We start from the raw sequence: 12,921 nt of genomic DNA on the forward strand, positions 1-12,921 counted from the left end.
ATTTATATTATTATTATAGTAATTATTATAGTAATAATTGTTGTATTTAAAAATTATCACTCTTCCTTCTGATTGGTCTTGAAGGAAGCCGGCCTCGGGTGAAAGAGGGCTGTGACGTGGGCTGTGGGTTCCTGACAGGAGCCTGTCAGGAACCCGTAGGTGTGAGACCGGGACGTCCATCTCCTGGGGCTCGTGCGGCCTAGACTCTGCTTCAGGAGGCTGAGGTCGTTCTTGCCCTTGATGAGGGGGTTCTTCTCAGGCCCCGACCACGGCGGTCTCCAGGTTTGGGAGTCTGTGCTTTCTTTCACCAACTTCGAGGTCAACTCCGGAGCTCACAGTTCCCGCGACGGAGCAGGAATCAATCGTATTGGCGTTGAACCTTTGAATTGGTGACTTTCGACGCAGTGGAGAGGGGGGGGGGATCTGTTGCATGGGTAACAGCTTCTCCTCCATATCAACCTACCCTGGCTTTGCGCCCAGGAGAGGCCACTCCAGACCGACAACCAGAGCACAACTCCATAGTCTCCTGAGACTGGTGAATGCCTACTGGCTGCCCATGGAGTCAGCAAGGATCTTCTTGCCCTTGTTTGCTTCTGGGTAGGAGGCAGGTTTCGTCAATGGTAGGGGCGCAGGGTACTGCATAGCTAGATATTACATATTTTAGCAGCTGGCTCTGTTCTGCTTGGGTATGTTGTCTCCTTGTGGGGGTTTTCTTTTGTTTTTGTTTTTCCTGCCAGGGAGGGAGGGGGGCCTGCCTTTGGTTGGTTGCTACCTCTTTATCTTCAGGGTCATTCTCTTATATATATCTATGTTTTTGTTGGTACCCCCCTGCTTGGCACTCGTGAGTGGACACATCCCAGGGGTTCAGGTTTAGAAGATTGCTTGGTAGTTTTTGGGCCCCGGTTCGCAGCGCCCTGCCTCGGCCTCCCTTAGTGTGTTACCAAGGCTAAGGGCCCCTGGGGAAACCCCGTGGAGGCTCTGTGGTCCAATTGATGTGACCCTAGGGTCCCCCTCCTCACTTCGTGCGAGGTTGATGGTTGCTCTGTCCCCTTGTGTCAGGGTGACATTCACCGTTTGTGCCTCCGCCATGGTGCCTGTAGGGTCGATGATACCTTTGACCCAGAGTCGTGCGACGTTTGTTGTGGGTTCGTGCTCCAGTTCACCCTCGCTAACTGATCATGATCTGAGGGTGCAAGCAGCACCGTGCGTTGCATTCTAGGTTCTGGTTGTTGCAATGCGATGGGTTGGTTGCTTTCCCCGGATTGCCCCGAAATTGCCACGTTTTGGTTTTAGGGACCCGGACCTAGGGGATAAAGAGTCACTTCGACTTTGTTACCTTCTGCCCTTCCTTCCCCTTCTGTTGTGTGTCCGGTCCCACCCCTCCCCATCCTTGCTTCTGGCTCCGACCCATCAGTGGGTTAAGAGGCGGAGCAGGATCTAGTTGGTGTTGAGACTTGGGTGGTTTCGAGGGTGTCCTCTTCTGGGGTGGCGGCGGAGGCATTTGAAGCCTATTCCTCCTGCCGATGAGTATGGGTCTGACCAGTGGGCCCCTCTTTCTTGTGTTTTTTCGTCTGCCCCGGCTTCTTCTTGTGAGGCCGGGGCTATGGGGGGGGGGGGATGGCTCGGCATGGGTCCTCGGAGTAGGGGTTCTTGGGCCCCGTTGGACCCTGCCTGAGTTTTTGTACCCTTTGAGCGGGGCTTGGTGTTGCAAGGAGTGGTTTTCTCGTTCTCTCCCTCCTATTATGCATTGGTTTTGGATTCCTCTACCCCTCCCTAAGTTCAATTCCGATCTCCCGTAGGTTCTTTGGTTCCATCTTCCGGAGGTTTTTGGCTTCCCGCATTTAGTTCCATGTGCGGGATGCCCTTGTGGCTTACCTCCTGCGCGACCTGGTAAGGTGACTACACCTTCGTAGTGGTTCAGCATTCTTCATGTATGGATCTTCTTGTCTTTACTTGGTTTGTTATGAAGTTCCCGGGGGTCGTCCTGGTTTGCAAACTCCCATCTTCTCGTTGGAGGCTTAGCATCCATTTTGTCAGCGGGCGTGCTTGCTTCTTCCCTTGAATCTGCTTGGGACCCTGGCTCTTCTGTTTTTTTTTTTTTCACCTTTTTGGCCGTTGCTGTTTGCAGAGTCTGTGGTTGTTTAAGTGTCTGCGGGCAGCTGTCGTCTCGTTGGCCGTCCTATGTCGGACTTGTTAGTCTTCCAGGGGGCTAGTGGAGGGGGGCTTTCCTGGAAGGGTCATGCCAGGGCTCGGAGTTCTTCCGTCATGGTGGGCCAGTGGCGCCGGATTCGTGCCTTCTGTTCTGTTTGGCGGGGGATTGCCATGCGTGCCGTTCGGGTACTCACAGGTGCGTCGGTTATTTTGGTCGTTGTTTGCAGTCTGTGGTTGAGCAGTGTCTGCGGGCAGCTTCATCTCGTTGCCGTCCTATGTCAGACTTATTAGTCCTCTGGCCAACGGCCATACCACGTTGAGAACACCGCTTCTCCTCCGATCAGCGAAGTTAAGCAACGTTGGGTTTGGTTAGTACTTGGATGGGTGACCGCCTGGGAACACCAAATGCTGTTGGCAATAATGTTTAGGGGAGCCGGTCGGCCGAGCGGACAGCACGCTGGACTTGTGATCTTGTGGTTCTGGGTTCGATCCCAGGCGCTGGCGAGAAACACTGGGCAGAGTTTCTTTCATCCTGTGCCCCTGTTACCTAGCAGTAAAATAGGTTCCTGGGTGTTAGTCAGCTGTCATGGGCTGCTTCCTGGGGGTGGAGGCCTGGTCGAGGACCGGGCTGCGGGGACACTAAAAAGCCCCGAAATCATCTCAAGATAACCTCCGGGGCTCGTGGAGGGGGCTTTCACAAAAGGGTCTTGCCAGGGCTCGGAGTTCTTCCGTCATAGTGGGCCAGTGGTGCCGGATTCGTGCCTTCTGTTCTGTTTGGTGGGGGGGGGGGATCGTCATGCGTGCCATTCGGGTACTCACAGGTGCGTCGGTTCTTTTGCGGGCTTCTTCTCCTGTGCTCTGTTTGGGTTTTGTCATAGTGGTTCGTTTGGGCGTGGTCAATGAGACCTCGTTTTCCCGGTGGGTTCTCGCCTGTTTCGGTCCCGACATGGGACTGCATGGACTGAATGAACTGTCTAGTTCATGGGTTTTGCCCCTCCTTCAGATGGTTACACTGCCCCAGGTCCGTCTTCGGTTGGAGCCGGACACTTGGTTGGAGTCCCTGGACCGTGCAGACGCATCTTGGCACATCCCAATTTATCCTCAGTTCTGGGTCTGGCTAGGTTTTCATTGTTGGGCGTAGGGGTTACCGTTTTCTTTGTCTTCCATTCGGTTTGTACCTGGCGCCTTGCGTTTTCACATGCCTTACTTATGGTCGTGGTGGTCTGCTTGCATCTGTTAGGTGTTCAGGTTCTGGCTGGTTCTGGCCAGTCTGCGTGTCTGCTCGCCAGGGTTTTGGTTCTTTCCCGGTTCGCTGGGTTCGGGTTCGTGGTGAACTGGAGGAAGTCCCATCTGGCTCCCTCTCGGGTTCGGTCTTAGCTGGGTCTTGTGTGGGACACTCGGACTGCTTCCTTGTCTCTTCCTCCCGCGGCTCTGCTTCGCCTATGTTCCCACCTTTGTCGTTTCTGAGGGCTCCTGAGAGTTATATACACACGGCGGTTGCTCGAGGATTTGTGCAGGAGCCTGATTTTTGCCATGATGGTCTACCTGCTGGGTCGGGTGTGGCTTTGTCGACTGTTTGGGTTCCAGCGGGTAAGTCCCTTCTGCCTCTCTCGTGGCTGCTGCGTTCGGCCTCCGGGGGCTTTGTGTCGGTTTCTGAGTTGCCGTCTTCCTCTTTGGGTTCCGGGGTTCAGTGCCTTGGTGCCTACCCAAGTCCTCGCTCTGTTTATTCATGGACGCGTCGTCCCTTGGCTGGGGGCCTTGTGACCAGTGCTCACCTGACCGGCCAGGGGCGATGGAGTCTGTCCTTCCGTCGGGCTTACTGCATGGTGCGAGAGTTTGCTGCTGTGTTGATGTCGGTCCGGAGGATTCGGGTCGCTCGCGGATCGACGATCCGGCTCCAGTCAGACTGTTCCACAGTGGTTCCTTCTCTGTACTGCGGAGGGTTTGATGCGGTCCTTGGCTTGAAGCTGGTCACTTTGGATGACTCGTCTGCTGAATTTTCGGGGTTTGGGTGTCCTGGCAGTTCACGTTTGGGTGGTGACCATTGTCCTGGCAGTTCACGTTTGAGTGGTGACCTTTGTCCTAGCAGATGGCCAGTCCCACTTCGTTCCCTTCCACGGAGTGGACAGTCGGCACTGACTACTCCTGTTGGCTCTGCCAGACGTTCGGGCCTCCGGAGGTGGACTTCTTCGCGTTGGCACAGTCGTAGCATCTCAAGGTATTCGTGGAGCCCTTCCCCGACTGCAAGGCCGTCGAAGTCGATGCCTTCGGGAAGGACTGGGCAAGGTGGGGGTTTCCTGTTCCTCTTCCCTCCGGTTCTGCTTGGTTGCTCCGGGTCCTGGAATGCTTGGAGACTTACCGGGGGAGAGTTTTGTTCTGGCTTCTTGGTAGCTGGCCCAGTCTGTTTCAGGCGCTGCTTGCCCAGCGTCCAAACCCGAGGGTCTTCCTGCAGCTCTACTTCTTTCAGCGGATAGGTCCAGCCCATTACGAGGCTAGTTTGTTATTCTCCTCAAGTCTTCGTGTCTGGAGTTTCTGACTCGTGTTTATCACCATTTGTATGGAGAGCTGGTTGCTTGGTTATTAGGCTCCCACCTGCGTGCTTCGTCTCGACGACAGAATGAAGTTCCTAGCAGTCCTTTTTTTTTCCTATCATTGCATAGGTGTCCTTCGGTCTCTTATAGGGTTGTTTTGTCCTTCCTTTCATGGTTGTTTCCGGACCGTCATCTTATGCTGAATATTGTTGCCTCGTATCATGTAGCGCTGGCGGAGCTGCTCATGCTTGTGTTCGGTATTGATGTTCCGTCTGCTCCACTTCATCTGCTGTCTTTTGCATAGTTTCACCTCCGCCTTGCTCATGCGCCGCCTGAGCCGTCCTGGTCTTTGGTAGGGGTGCTCTCTTTTTCTCTCTTCACCTTGGTTTGTAGTGGCCCCTTCGGTTCGGGTTTTTTTTTTCTTCGGGTCTTTTCCTGTTGACATTGGCCTCTGGGGGTCAGGTTGGGGAGCTTCATGCTCTCCTCCAGCGCAGGGTTTCTGCTCTTTTGGGCCTGGTCGTAGGTTTGTTCGGTTGCAGTCTCCTTTTCTGATGTTGTATGAGTCTGCTGCTTTCCGGAGGGGTCCTTGGGTGGTTGATGCTTGGTTGGTCAGGCCGTGGTGCATCATGTGTTGTTTGGTTGCGGCTCTCTGCGTTGCGTTGTCTATGCGTTTTGGTCTCTGGTTGTGGCCGTGCTTTGGGTTGGCAGGGGTTCCCTTCCCTCCTTCCTATTACAGGGTTCGGGTCTCCTGGGTCGTCTGCACAGTTCTTTGGTTTTGCCAGATATCTTTTTTTTTTGTCTTTGGGCGAGGGACTTCTGCTTCCCCAACCCGTTCTCGCAAATTTAATAAGTCAATATTGACTTATTAAATATGAGCATAGGTGACATACTTAACATAATAGATACCCTTAAAAAGATTCATAGAAAACATCGACCTTACCTAACCTTGTTAGTATCTTAAGATAAGCATCTTATTGCTTCGTAATTACAATTATCTTAAGATACTAACAAGGTTAGGTAAGGTCGGTGTTTTCTATGAATCTTTTTAGGGGTATCTATTATGTTTAGTATATCACCTATGCACGTAGTTAATAAGTCAATATTGACTTTACGAATTTGCGAGAACAGGTTGGCTTCCCAGGTCCTTCCCTCTTTTCCTTAAATTTGGTGAGGTAGCTCCGATGAGCCGACGGGGCTCCCCCCAGAAAACCAGCATTGAACATATTGAAACGCCATTTTCTGGGCAAGTCCCGGAGGCTCCCCAGCATCCCTCCTTCCCTCGGGTCGTCGGTGTTTTTCAGGAATTTTAACATCCAGCCTACAAACTGGTGGGTGGATCGGCAGCGCGAGGGTCTGGGGCTCCCCTATTCCCCTCCTGGGGATGGGGGGGGGGGGGTTGCGCAGACAACGGCGGTGGCGGCATCATGACGTCATGCTCGTTTGTTACTTTTCGTTTGTGGACTTCTGTCCATTCATTTGGCTTTCGGTAGCAATTTATCACCAGAAATAGTGGGTTTGTTTTGAGGATCCTACTTTTCTGGGTACCAGACCCAGTCAATGGGCAGACATAGAATGCTCCACAACGACACTGGGGTTTTCTATATGCCATTGCTCTACATGCCTCTTTGAGAGAGCCAGGTTCTGTCCGTGGTCGAGAACTCCATTCACATTGACTGATGCCAGAAAGTTATACATATCCACATCAGTCTGGATAGCTCCGGAGAGCCTCCGGGGACTCACCCAGAACATGGCATTTCATTACATTCAATGCTGGTTTTTTATTGAAATTGAATTTGCTGAATTTTCCTCCTCTTGGATTTGAGCCTGGCTGCACGAGTCTATTGCACATGCTTATCTGAACTTAAATTAGGTTGTGATTTGATTAACATATATTTGTAATTATTATGTCTCTAATTAGTTGATCATTGTTTGTAAAAATAAGATCTAAGGTGTTATCTTTCATAGTTTCTACTATTGCTGGTTTAAAGCAAATCTGTCACACATCTGCAAGAGGTCATCTGTGTGTGACTTCACTTAACCTACTTCCCGAGATTTTCTGTTATAACTATTTGCTACATTTTTCCATTTTAGGTGTTGTAAGCTGAAGTTGCCAAGCCAGAAGATGTTTGGAGCAAGGTTTGAGAGATTTTCTAAGCAGTATTCTATTTTTGTAAATATATCTTTAAACTGCTAAGGATTTGCACTTGGTGATTTATATACAGGGACAATCACCACGTTTAGGACTTATTTTGAATATCAGCACTTCCACTATCATTTGTGGTGTTCAGTAGCCTTGTAAAGATGAGTAAGTAATTATAAAATAAGGCACCAAACCGGGAAGGCTATGTAGCACCATCAAATGCGCAGAATAATCAGAGGGCGCTATATATCACCAAGGATGCCAATACGAGAAAAAAACGCATAAGGCGAACGATATCAAAAGTATCCGAGTCACCAAGAATTCTATTGAGGGACAGGCGACCGCGAGGGGCGGTCGGAAAGCAAGACACACGCTCGTCCTGGAAGTCAGGACATTCAGGAAGGACATGCATGACCGTAAGAGGGACAATGCAACTAGGACAATAAGGAGCTGGGCGGCGCGCCATCAAGTGACCATGGGTTAAGCGAGTATGGCCAATACGTAACCTCGCCAAAGCTGTTTCCCATCGCCGGTTACGGTGGAAGGAGGACGGCCACGAGGAAACACAACATTTAAGAATACGTAGTTTGTTACCAGTAACAGACGACCAAGAAGCCTGCCAACGGGTAAGGACGGAGGAATGGATAACCGGGTAAAAGTCGGAATATGGAATACCTTTACGAGAGATGGGACAAGAGTGAACAGCTTCCTTGGCGGCAGCATCCGCACGCTCATTTAAAGACACACCAATATGGCTTGGAACCCAACAAAACTCAACCGACTTAAATTTACTGTGAACAAGAAACAGCCAATGCTGGATCTCGACAACTACTGGATGAACCGGATTAAAGGACCCGAGAGCCATGAGGGCACTACGAGAGTCAACAACAACTACAAAGGAAGACTGACAACGAGAAAGCAGGAGACGAAGAGCATAGAGAATAGCATAAAGCACCGCTGTAAAGATGCTAGTCTCCGGAGGTAAGCGACACATGTAAGTGCGATCAGGAAAAACAACAGAGTAGCCAACACCGTCCGCAGACTTAGACCCATCGGTGAAGACAGAAACTGAGCGGGAGCGAGAAGAAAAGTGCTCAAGAAAAGGCGTTTTAGAACCGTAGGAGGGGTAAAAGCTTTAGTGATACGTGTCAAGGAAGTACAAAACCGCGGAAGAGGGACTCTCCACGGGGGCAAAGAAGGAACAACATGAGGAGAAACATTAGAAATACGAACGGAAAGAATCCTGTAGGCGAATAACCGGACAGAAAGAGGGAGGTGGTGAAGAGGAACAGGAACAGCAGGAGGAGTAAAAGTTAAAGCACAACAGAGGCGAGAGGAAGGATGTTGCAAGGACCGCGCAAGATAGCAAAGACAGTAGCGATCACGGCGGTCCTGGAGAGACCTGAATCCAGTGTCAACATACAAGCTAAGGACGGGAGTCAAACGAAAGGCACCAGAACTGAGGCGCAACCCAGAATGGTGCAAAGCATCAAGACGGCGAAGAGTAGAAGGAGAAGCAGACGAGTAAGCAGGTCAACCATAATCGAGTTTAGACAGGACTAGAGAGGAATTAAAGCAAGTAGAGTGCGCCTATCTGCCCCCAAGAAGTATGGGACAATACCCGAAGGAGGGTAAGGGCCTAAGAGCACTCAACACGGAGGTAAGAGATATGGGGAGACCAAGACAAACGAGCGTCAAGGAACAACCCCAAAAGCTTCGGGGAATCTTTGTACAAGGGGATGACCATAAAGTGACAAAGAGGGACGAAGAAGTAATGGTACTAGTCATAGAAGTAGAGAACTTGAAGCCATGATCCCAAGACGACACGGCATCAATTGCAAGTTGAAGCCGGCGCTGAAGGAGAGGCGAATCATCACCCTGACAGCAAAGGGTAAGATCATCGACATAGAGAGAGGAGAAGACACCAGAAGGAAGAGAGGAAAGAAGACCATTGAGGGCAAGCAGTAAAAGAGTAGTGCTCAGAACACTACCCTGGGGCACACTTCGTATTGCTGAAAAGAGGCAGAGAGCGCGGTACCAAGGCGCACCCGAAAGGAACGACGAGAGAGGAAGCTGCGGAGAAAGAGAGGGAGATGACCACGAAGGCCAAAAGAATGAAGTTGAGATAGAATATGATATCGCCAAGTGGTGTCTTAAGCCTTTTCCAGGTTAAAAAGGACGGCAACAACGGAGGTCTTCGCAGCAAAAGCAGAATGAATATAGACTTCCAAGTTCACCAGGACATCTGTCGTGCTGCGGCACTTGCGGAAACCAAATTGAGAAGGGGAGAGGAGGTGATGGTGTTCCAGAACCACATCAGACGAACGTTAACCATATGTTCAAAGAGTTTGCAGACACAACTTGTGAGGGCAATAGGGCAAAAGTCCTTAGGGGAAGTACCCAGAGTCCCCGGTTTGCGAACAGGGAGGACAACGGCATCGAGCCAGTCCTCACGGACTGACGACGACTCCCAGATCCGATTATACAGACTCAGTAAATACTGAGACGTGCACGGAGGGAGATGGCGAAGCATCTCATAATGAATACCATCGGAGCCCGCCGCCGTAGAACCGCAGAGGGTCAGGGCAGAACGAAGTTCAGAGAGAAGGGATCATTATAGGGAAGCCGAAGACGAGTGCAGAAATCTAAAGGACGAGACTCAAGACAGGTTTACGAAGAAGGAAAGATTGGGGAAGATGAAGACCAGAGCTAACAGAAGAAAAGTGGGAACCCAGTTCGGAAGCGACCTGCAACGGGTCCGCCACAAGAGTACCATGGAGGTGAAGAACCGGTGAAATATCGGGAACGAACTTACCCGCTATCTTGCGGATAAGCTTCCAAATCTGTATCAGAGGAGTTTCGGACGTAATTGTCGAGACATAAGATGCCCAACATTCACGCTTAGCCGTACGGATGGCCCTACGGGCCACCGCACTCGCTTTCGAAAGAAAAGAATCGGCCGTCTGCCGACGGAGGTGCCTCTTCCAGGCTGCACGCTTACAGCAGACAGCCCGAGCACAATCCACATACCACCAGGGAAAGCACTTCCGCGGACCTCGAGAGGAAGAGCGAGAAATAGAGCTGAGGGCAGCGTTGAAGACAGTGTCATGAAAAAGGAGGAGAGCACGAGGGAGAGGCAGACGGGAGAGGTCAGAGAGAGCAGCACTGAGGGTAAATAGGTTCCAGTCCGCCTTAGCAAACTGCCACCTAGGGAAGGAGAGGGAAGGGCAAAAAGAGAAAAAGGAAACAAGGATGGGGAAATGGTCACTGCCATGGAGGTCATAAAGAACCTGCCACGTGAAATCTAAGTAAAGAGAAGAAAAGCGGAGAGAAAGATCAAGACATGAAAGGGTGCGAGTCCGAGAGTCCAAGTGAGTGGGCTCCTAGAATTCAGAATTGACAGGGAAGAAGAGAGGATAAACGGCTCAAGAAGGCGACCTCGGGTATTCGTCAGAACATCACCCCAAAGAGAATGACGACAATTGAAATCACCCAACAGGAGCACAGGCTCGGCAAAGTCTAGGTGGTGTTTCAAATCAGGAAGAGAAAGCGGGACACTCGGGGGGGGGGGGGAGATAAATGGAACAAACTGTGTACCTTTTCCCCACAAAGATACGAGCAGCAGAACAATGGAGAGGCAAAGGAAAAAGTAAGGGGACAAAGGGAACATCAGCGAATCAAAGAGCAGAAGAATTAGAGCCCCAGCAATGGCTGGGGGGGGGGGAGAGAGAAAGGAATAGCCACGAAAACGACCAGGACGAGCACCAAGCATGGCTCTGGAGACAGACACAAAGGGGCGAAAACCGCGAAATCAGAAGTTGGAGTTCGAGGAAATTGCGTAATAACCTCGAACGTTCCATTGAAGAATAGACACGACGAGAAGGAAAAGGACAACAACAGAGAACAAGGAAGAAACAAAGGTGAAAGAGCAACACAGCACGTTGAAGAATATCAGGGTCGGGATCAGGGTCAGCAAAGTCAGGGTTAGGGGCATGGGTAAACTGAGCAAAGACGGAGGGAAGGAAACGGGAGAACAGAGCAGAGGTGGGCGGGCGGGGTCGGAGGAGGAGGAGGAGACAATGGAGAGGAGCCGTCAAGGACAGCAGCAGGAGAGGGGATGTAGAAAGAGGGGAGCGCACCCAGCAAGGCAGCAACCGAGAGGGAAGCAGGGGCCAAAGAAACCTCCATAGCAGGAACAGGGGGCGCAATCAGTGAAATGGGAGGGGAAGGAGCAACGGAGCCAGAAGTAGGGGCCGAGGAAGAAAGCGAAGCCTTCTTACCCGCCGGGGAGAGGAAAGAGAGGAGCCAGGCTTACGCTTCTGACGCAAAGAGACCGGTGTCCCAGCAACTACGTACTGGGCAACGGATTCCAGTGTCTCAACAGGAGAAGCGAACAAGAGCACACACGACGGCCGTTAGGAGAGCGATGGACATCCCTGCACCGACAGCGGCGGAGAGTCTATAGACGGAGGAGAAGGATGGGAAGAAGGATGGAGGGTGACGAGGAAGAAGACACAGGAGACATGACAGACCGGGTAGATTGAAGGGGTAGACAGAGGACCAGGAGAGGGACCCTTCGGACCGAACTCAAAGGAACAGAGGAGGGGGCAGTGGGTGTATCAGGGTCCAAGGCCCGGAAACGGAAACGGTTGCGAGTCTGAGGAAGGTTGGAAGGAGAGGAGAGGAAGAGCACACACGTGAGCATAAGAGACGTTAGCATAAGGCGGGAGCCGGCGAACCTGGCGCCTCGCCTAGGAAAAGATAAACGCTCCCGGTGCTTCAAGGCGAGGACGGCTGCCTCAAGCTTGTAATGGATACACGCAATGTAATGGATGAAGGTAGGATGGGCCTAACTGCAGTTGAGGCAGCGAACCTGGGGAGAAGTGCACTCCGACTTTGTGTGGTGGCGGAGGTCACTCTAAGGACAGAGAGAGACAGTCACAGATCAGCAGAGGGCACCATGCCCAAACCTCCAGCACTTGTTACAGAGCCTAGGAGAAGGAATGTACTCCTGGACAGAGCACCTGGCACCAGCAAGAATGACAGAGGGTGGAAGGGTCCGACCATCAAAGGTAATCTTCACAACCCGAAGGGGTTGACGGCGACGACGACGAGGGGGACGAGTAAACGTGTCCACCTGGAGGACTGAATGGCCCTGGGCATCGAGGACATGTCGAATATCATCGTGGCAGTCTTGCAGATTCCGAACACCAGTCGTAACATGGGGCGAGAGGAGAATAATGCCAACACTGGCATTCAACCGAGCGTTCTTTGAGACCCGAACAGGGTCTCGCCAAGCAGGATAAGGCAGCCAAGCGGGAAGCTGCATCCTAAGAAACAGCATGACACGTGTACGAGACGAGTGGGGTTGAAGGTAACAGAGGCATCCACAGAATCAACAAGATGATAGAGGCAGAAACGTCAGGAGGCGCAGAATCAAGAGGGAGGAGATCAAAGTATTTGGCCCACGAAGCGGGACTAAACAAGGCTTGATAGGCATCAGAACGGGAAGGAATCGAGCGAGTGCGGCCGTGTCGAGGACGGCGTCGAGAACCCCCAGAGAGAGAGAGAGAGAGAGAGGGGTTGAGAGTCGCAGTAGTTACAACTAGAGATGGAGCCGTGTCAGAGGACGAGGTAGTCACCACTGGGGGCTTGGGGCTAAACCCAACTACAGAGGAGGGAGGGGAGCCGAGGGGAGTAGTCAGAAAGGCCAAAGGAGGAAGTTCGGGCCCAATGCAGCGGAGGCTGCAGAGCCAGGTATTCCAACAGACCGACTTGGGGGGGTTGGTCGCCCACCCCACGAACCTGAGAAGGTAAAGGAGAAATAGAATTAATCATGACGAAAAAAAAAAAAACATTCACGAATGTGCCCCCACACCCACCTTGGAACCACAATTGGAGGCAGGACACCCAACAAGAATCTATCGCCGATAATGCTGGGGCCTCCTAGGGGTGCGTCGTGAGTATACTCCCCACAAACGCCACCTTAAGAACCGTCAGTCCGTCGAGATCGGGTTCAGTGGCGAAAGAAGGATTGACAATAAAAGGTTCCCCTCGCTCTCTACGTTGGGTACTACAGTTCTACGGGTGCAAGATTAT

The 12,921-nt window shown here is 51.7% G+C and overlaps 1 non-coding gene across 1 annotated transcript; it reads left to right on the forward strand.

The window, feature by feature from the left end:
- Positions 1-2,449: 2,449 nt before the first annotated feature.
- On the forward strand, positions 2,450-2,568 carry LOC138358309 (5S ribosomal RNA). Its single transcript, XR_011225315.1, has one exon. It is a non-coding gene; the product is annotated as a 5S ribosomal RNA (ribosomal RNA).
- The last annotated feature ends 10,353 nt before the right edge of the window (positions 2,569-12,921 follow it).

This window comes from Procambarus clarkii, chromosome 82, assembly GCF_040958095.1.
Source record: "Procambarus clarkii isolate CNS0578487 chromosome 82, FALCON_Pclarkii_2.0, whole genome shotgun sequence".
In the NCBI taxonomy this organism is placed as follows: Eukaryota; Metazoa; Arthropoda; class Malacostraca; order Decapoda; family Cambaridae; genus Procambarus; species Procambarus clarkii.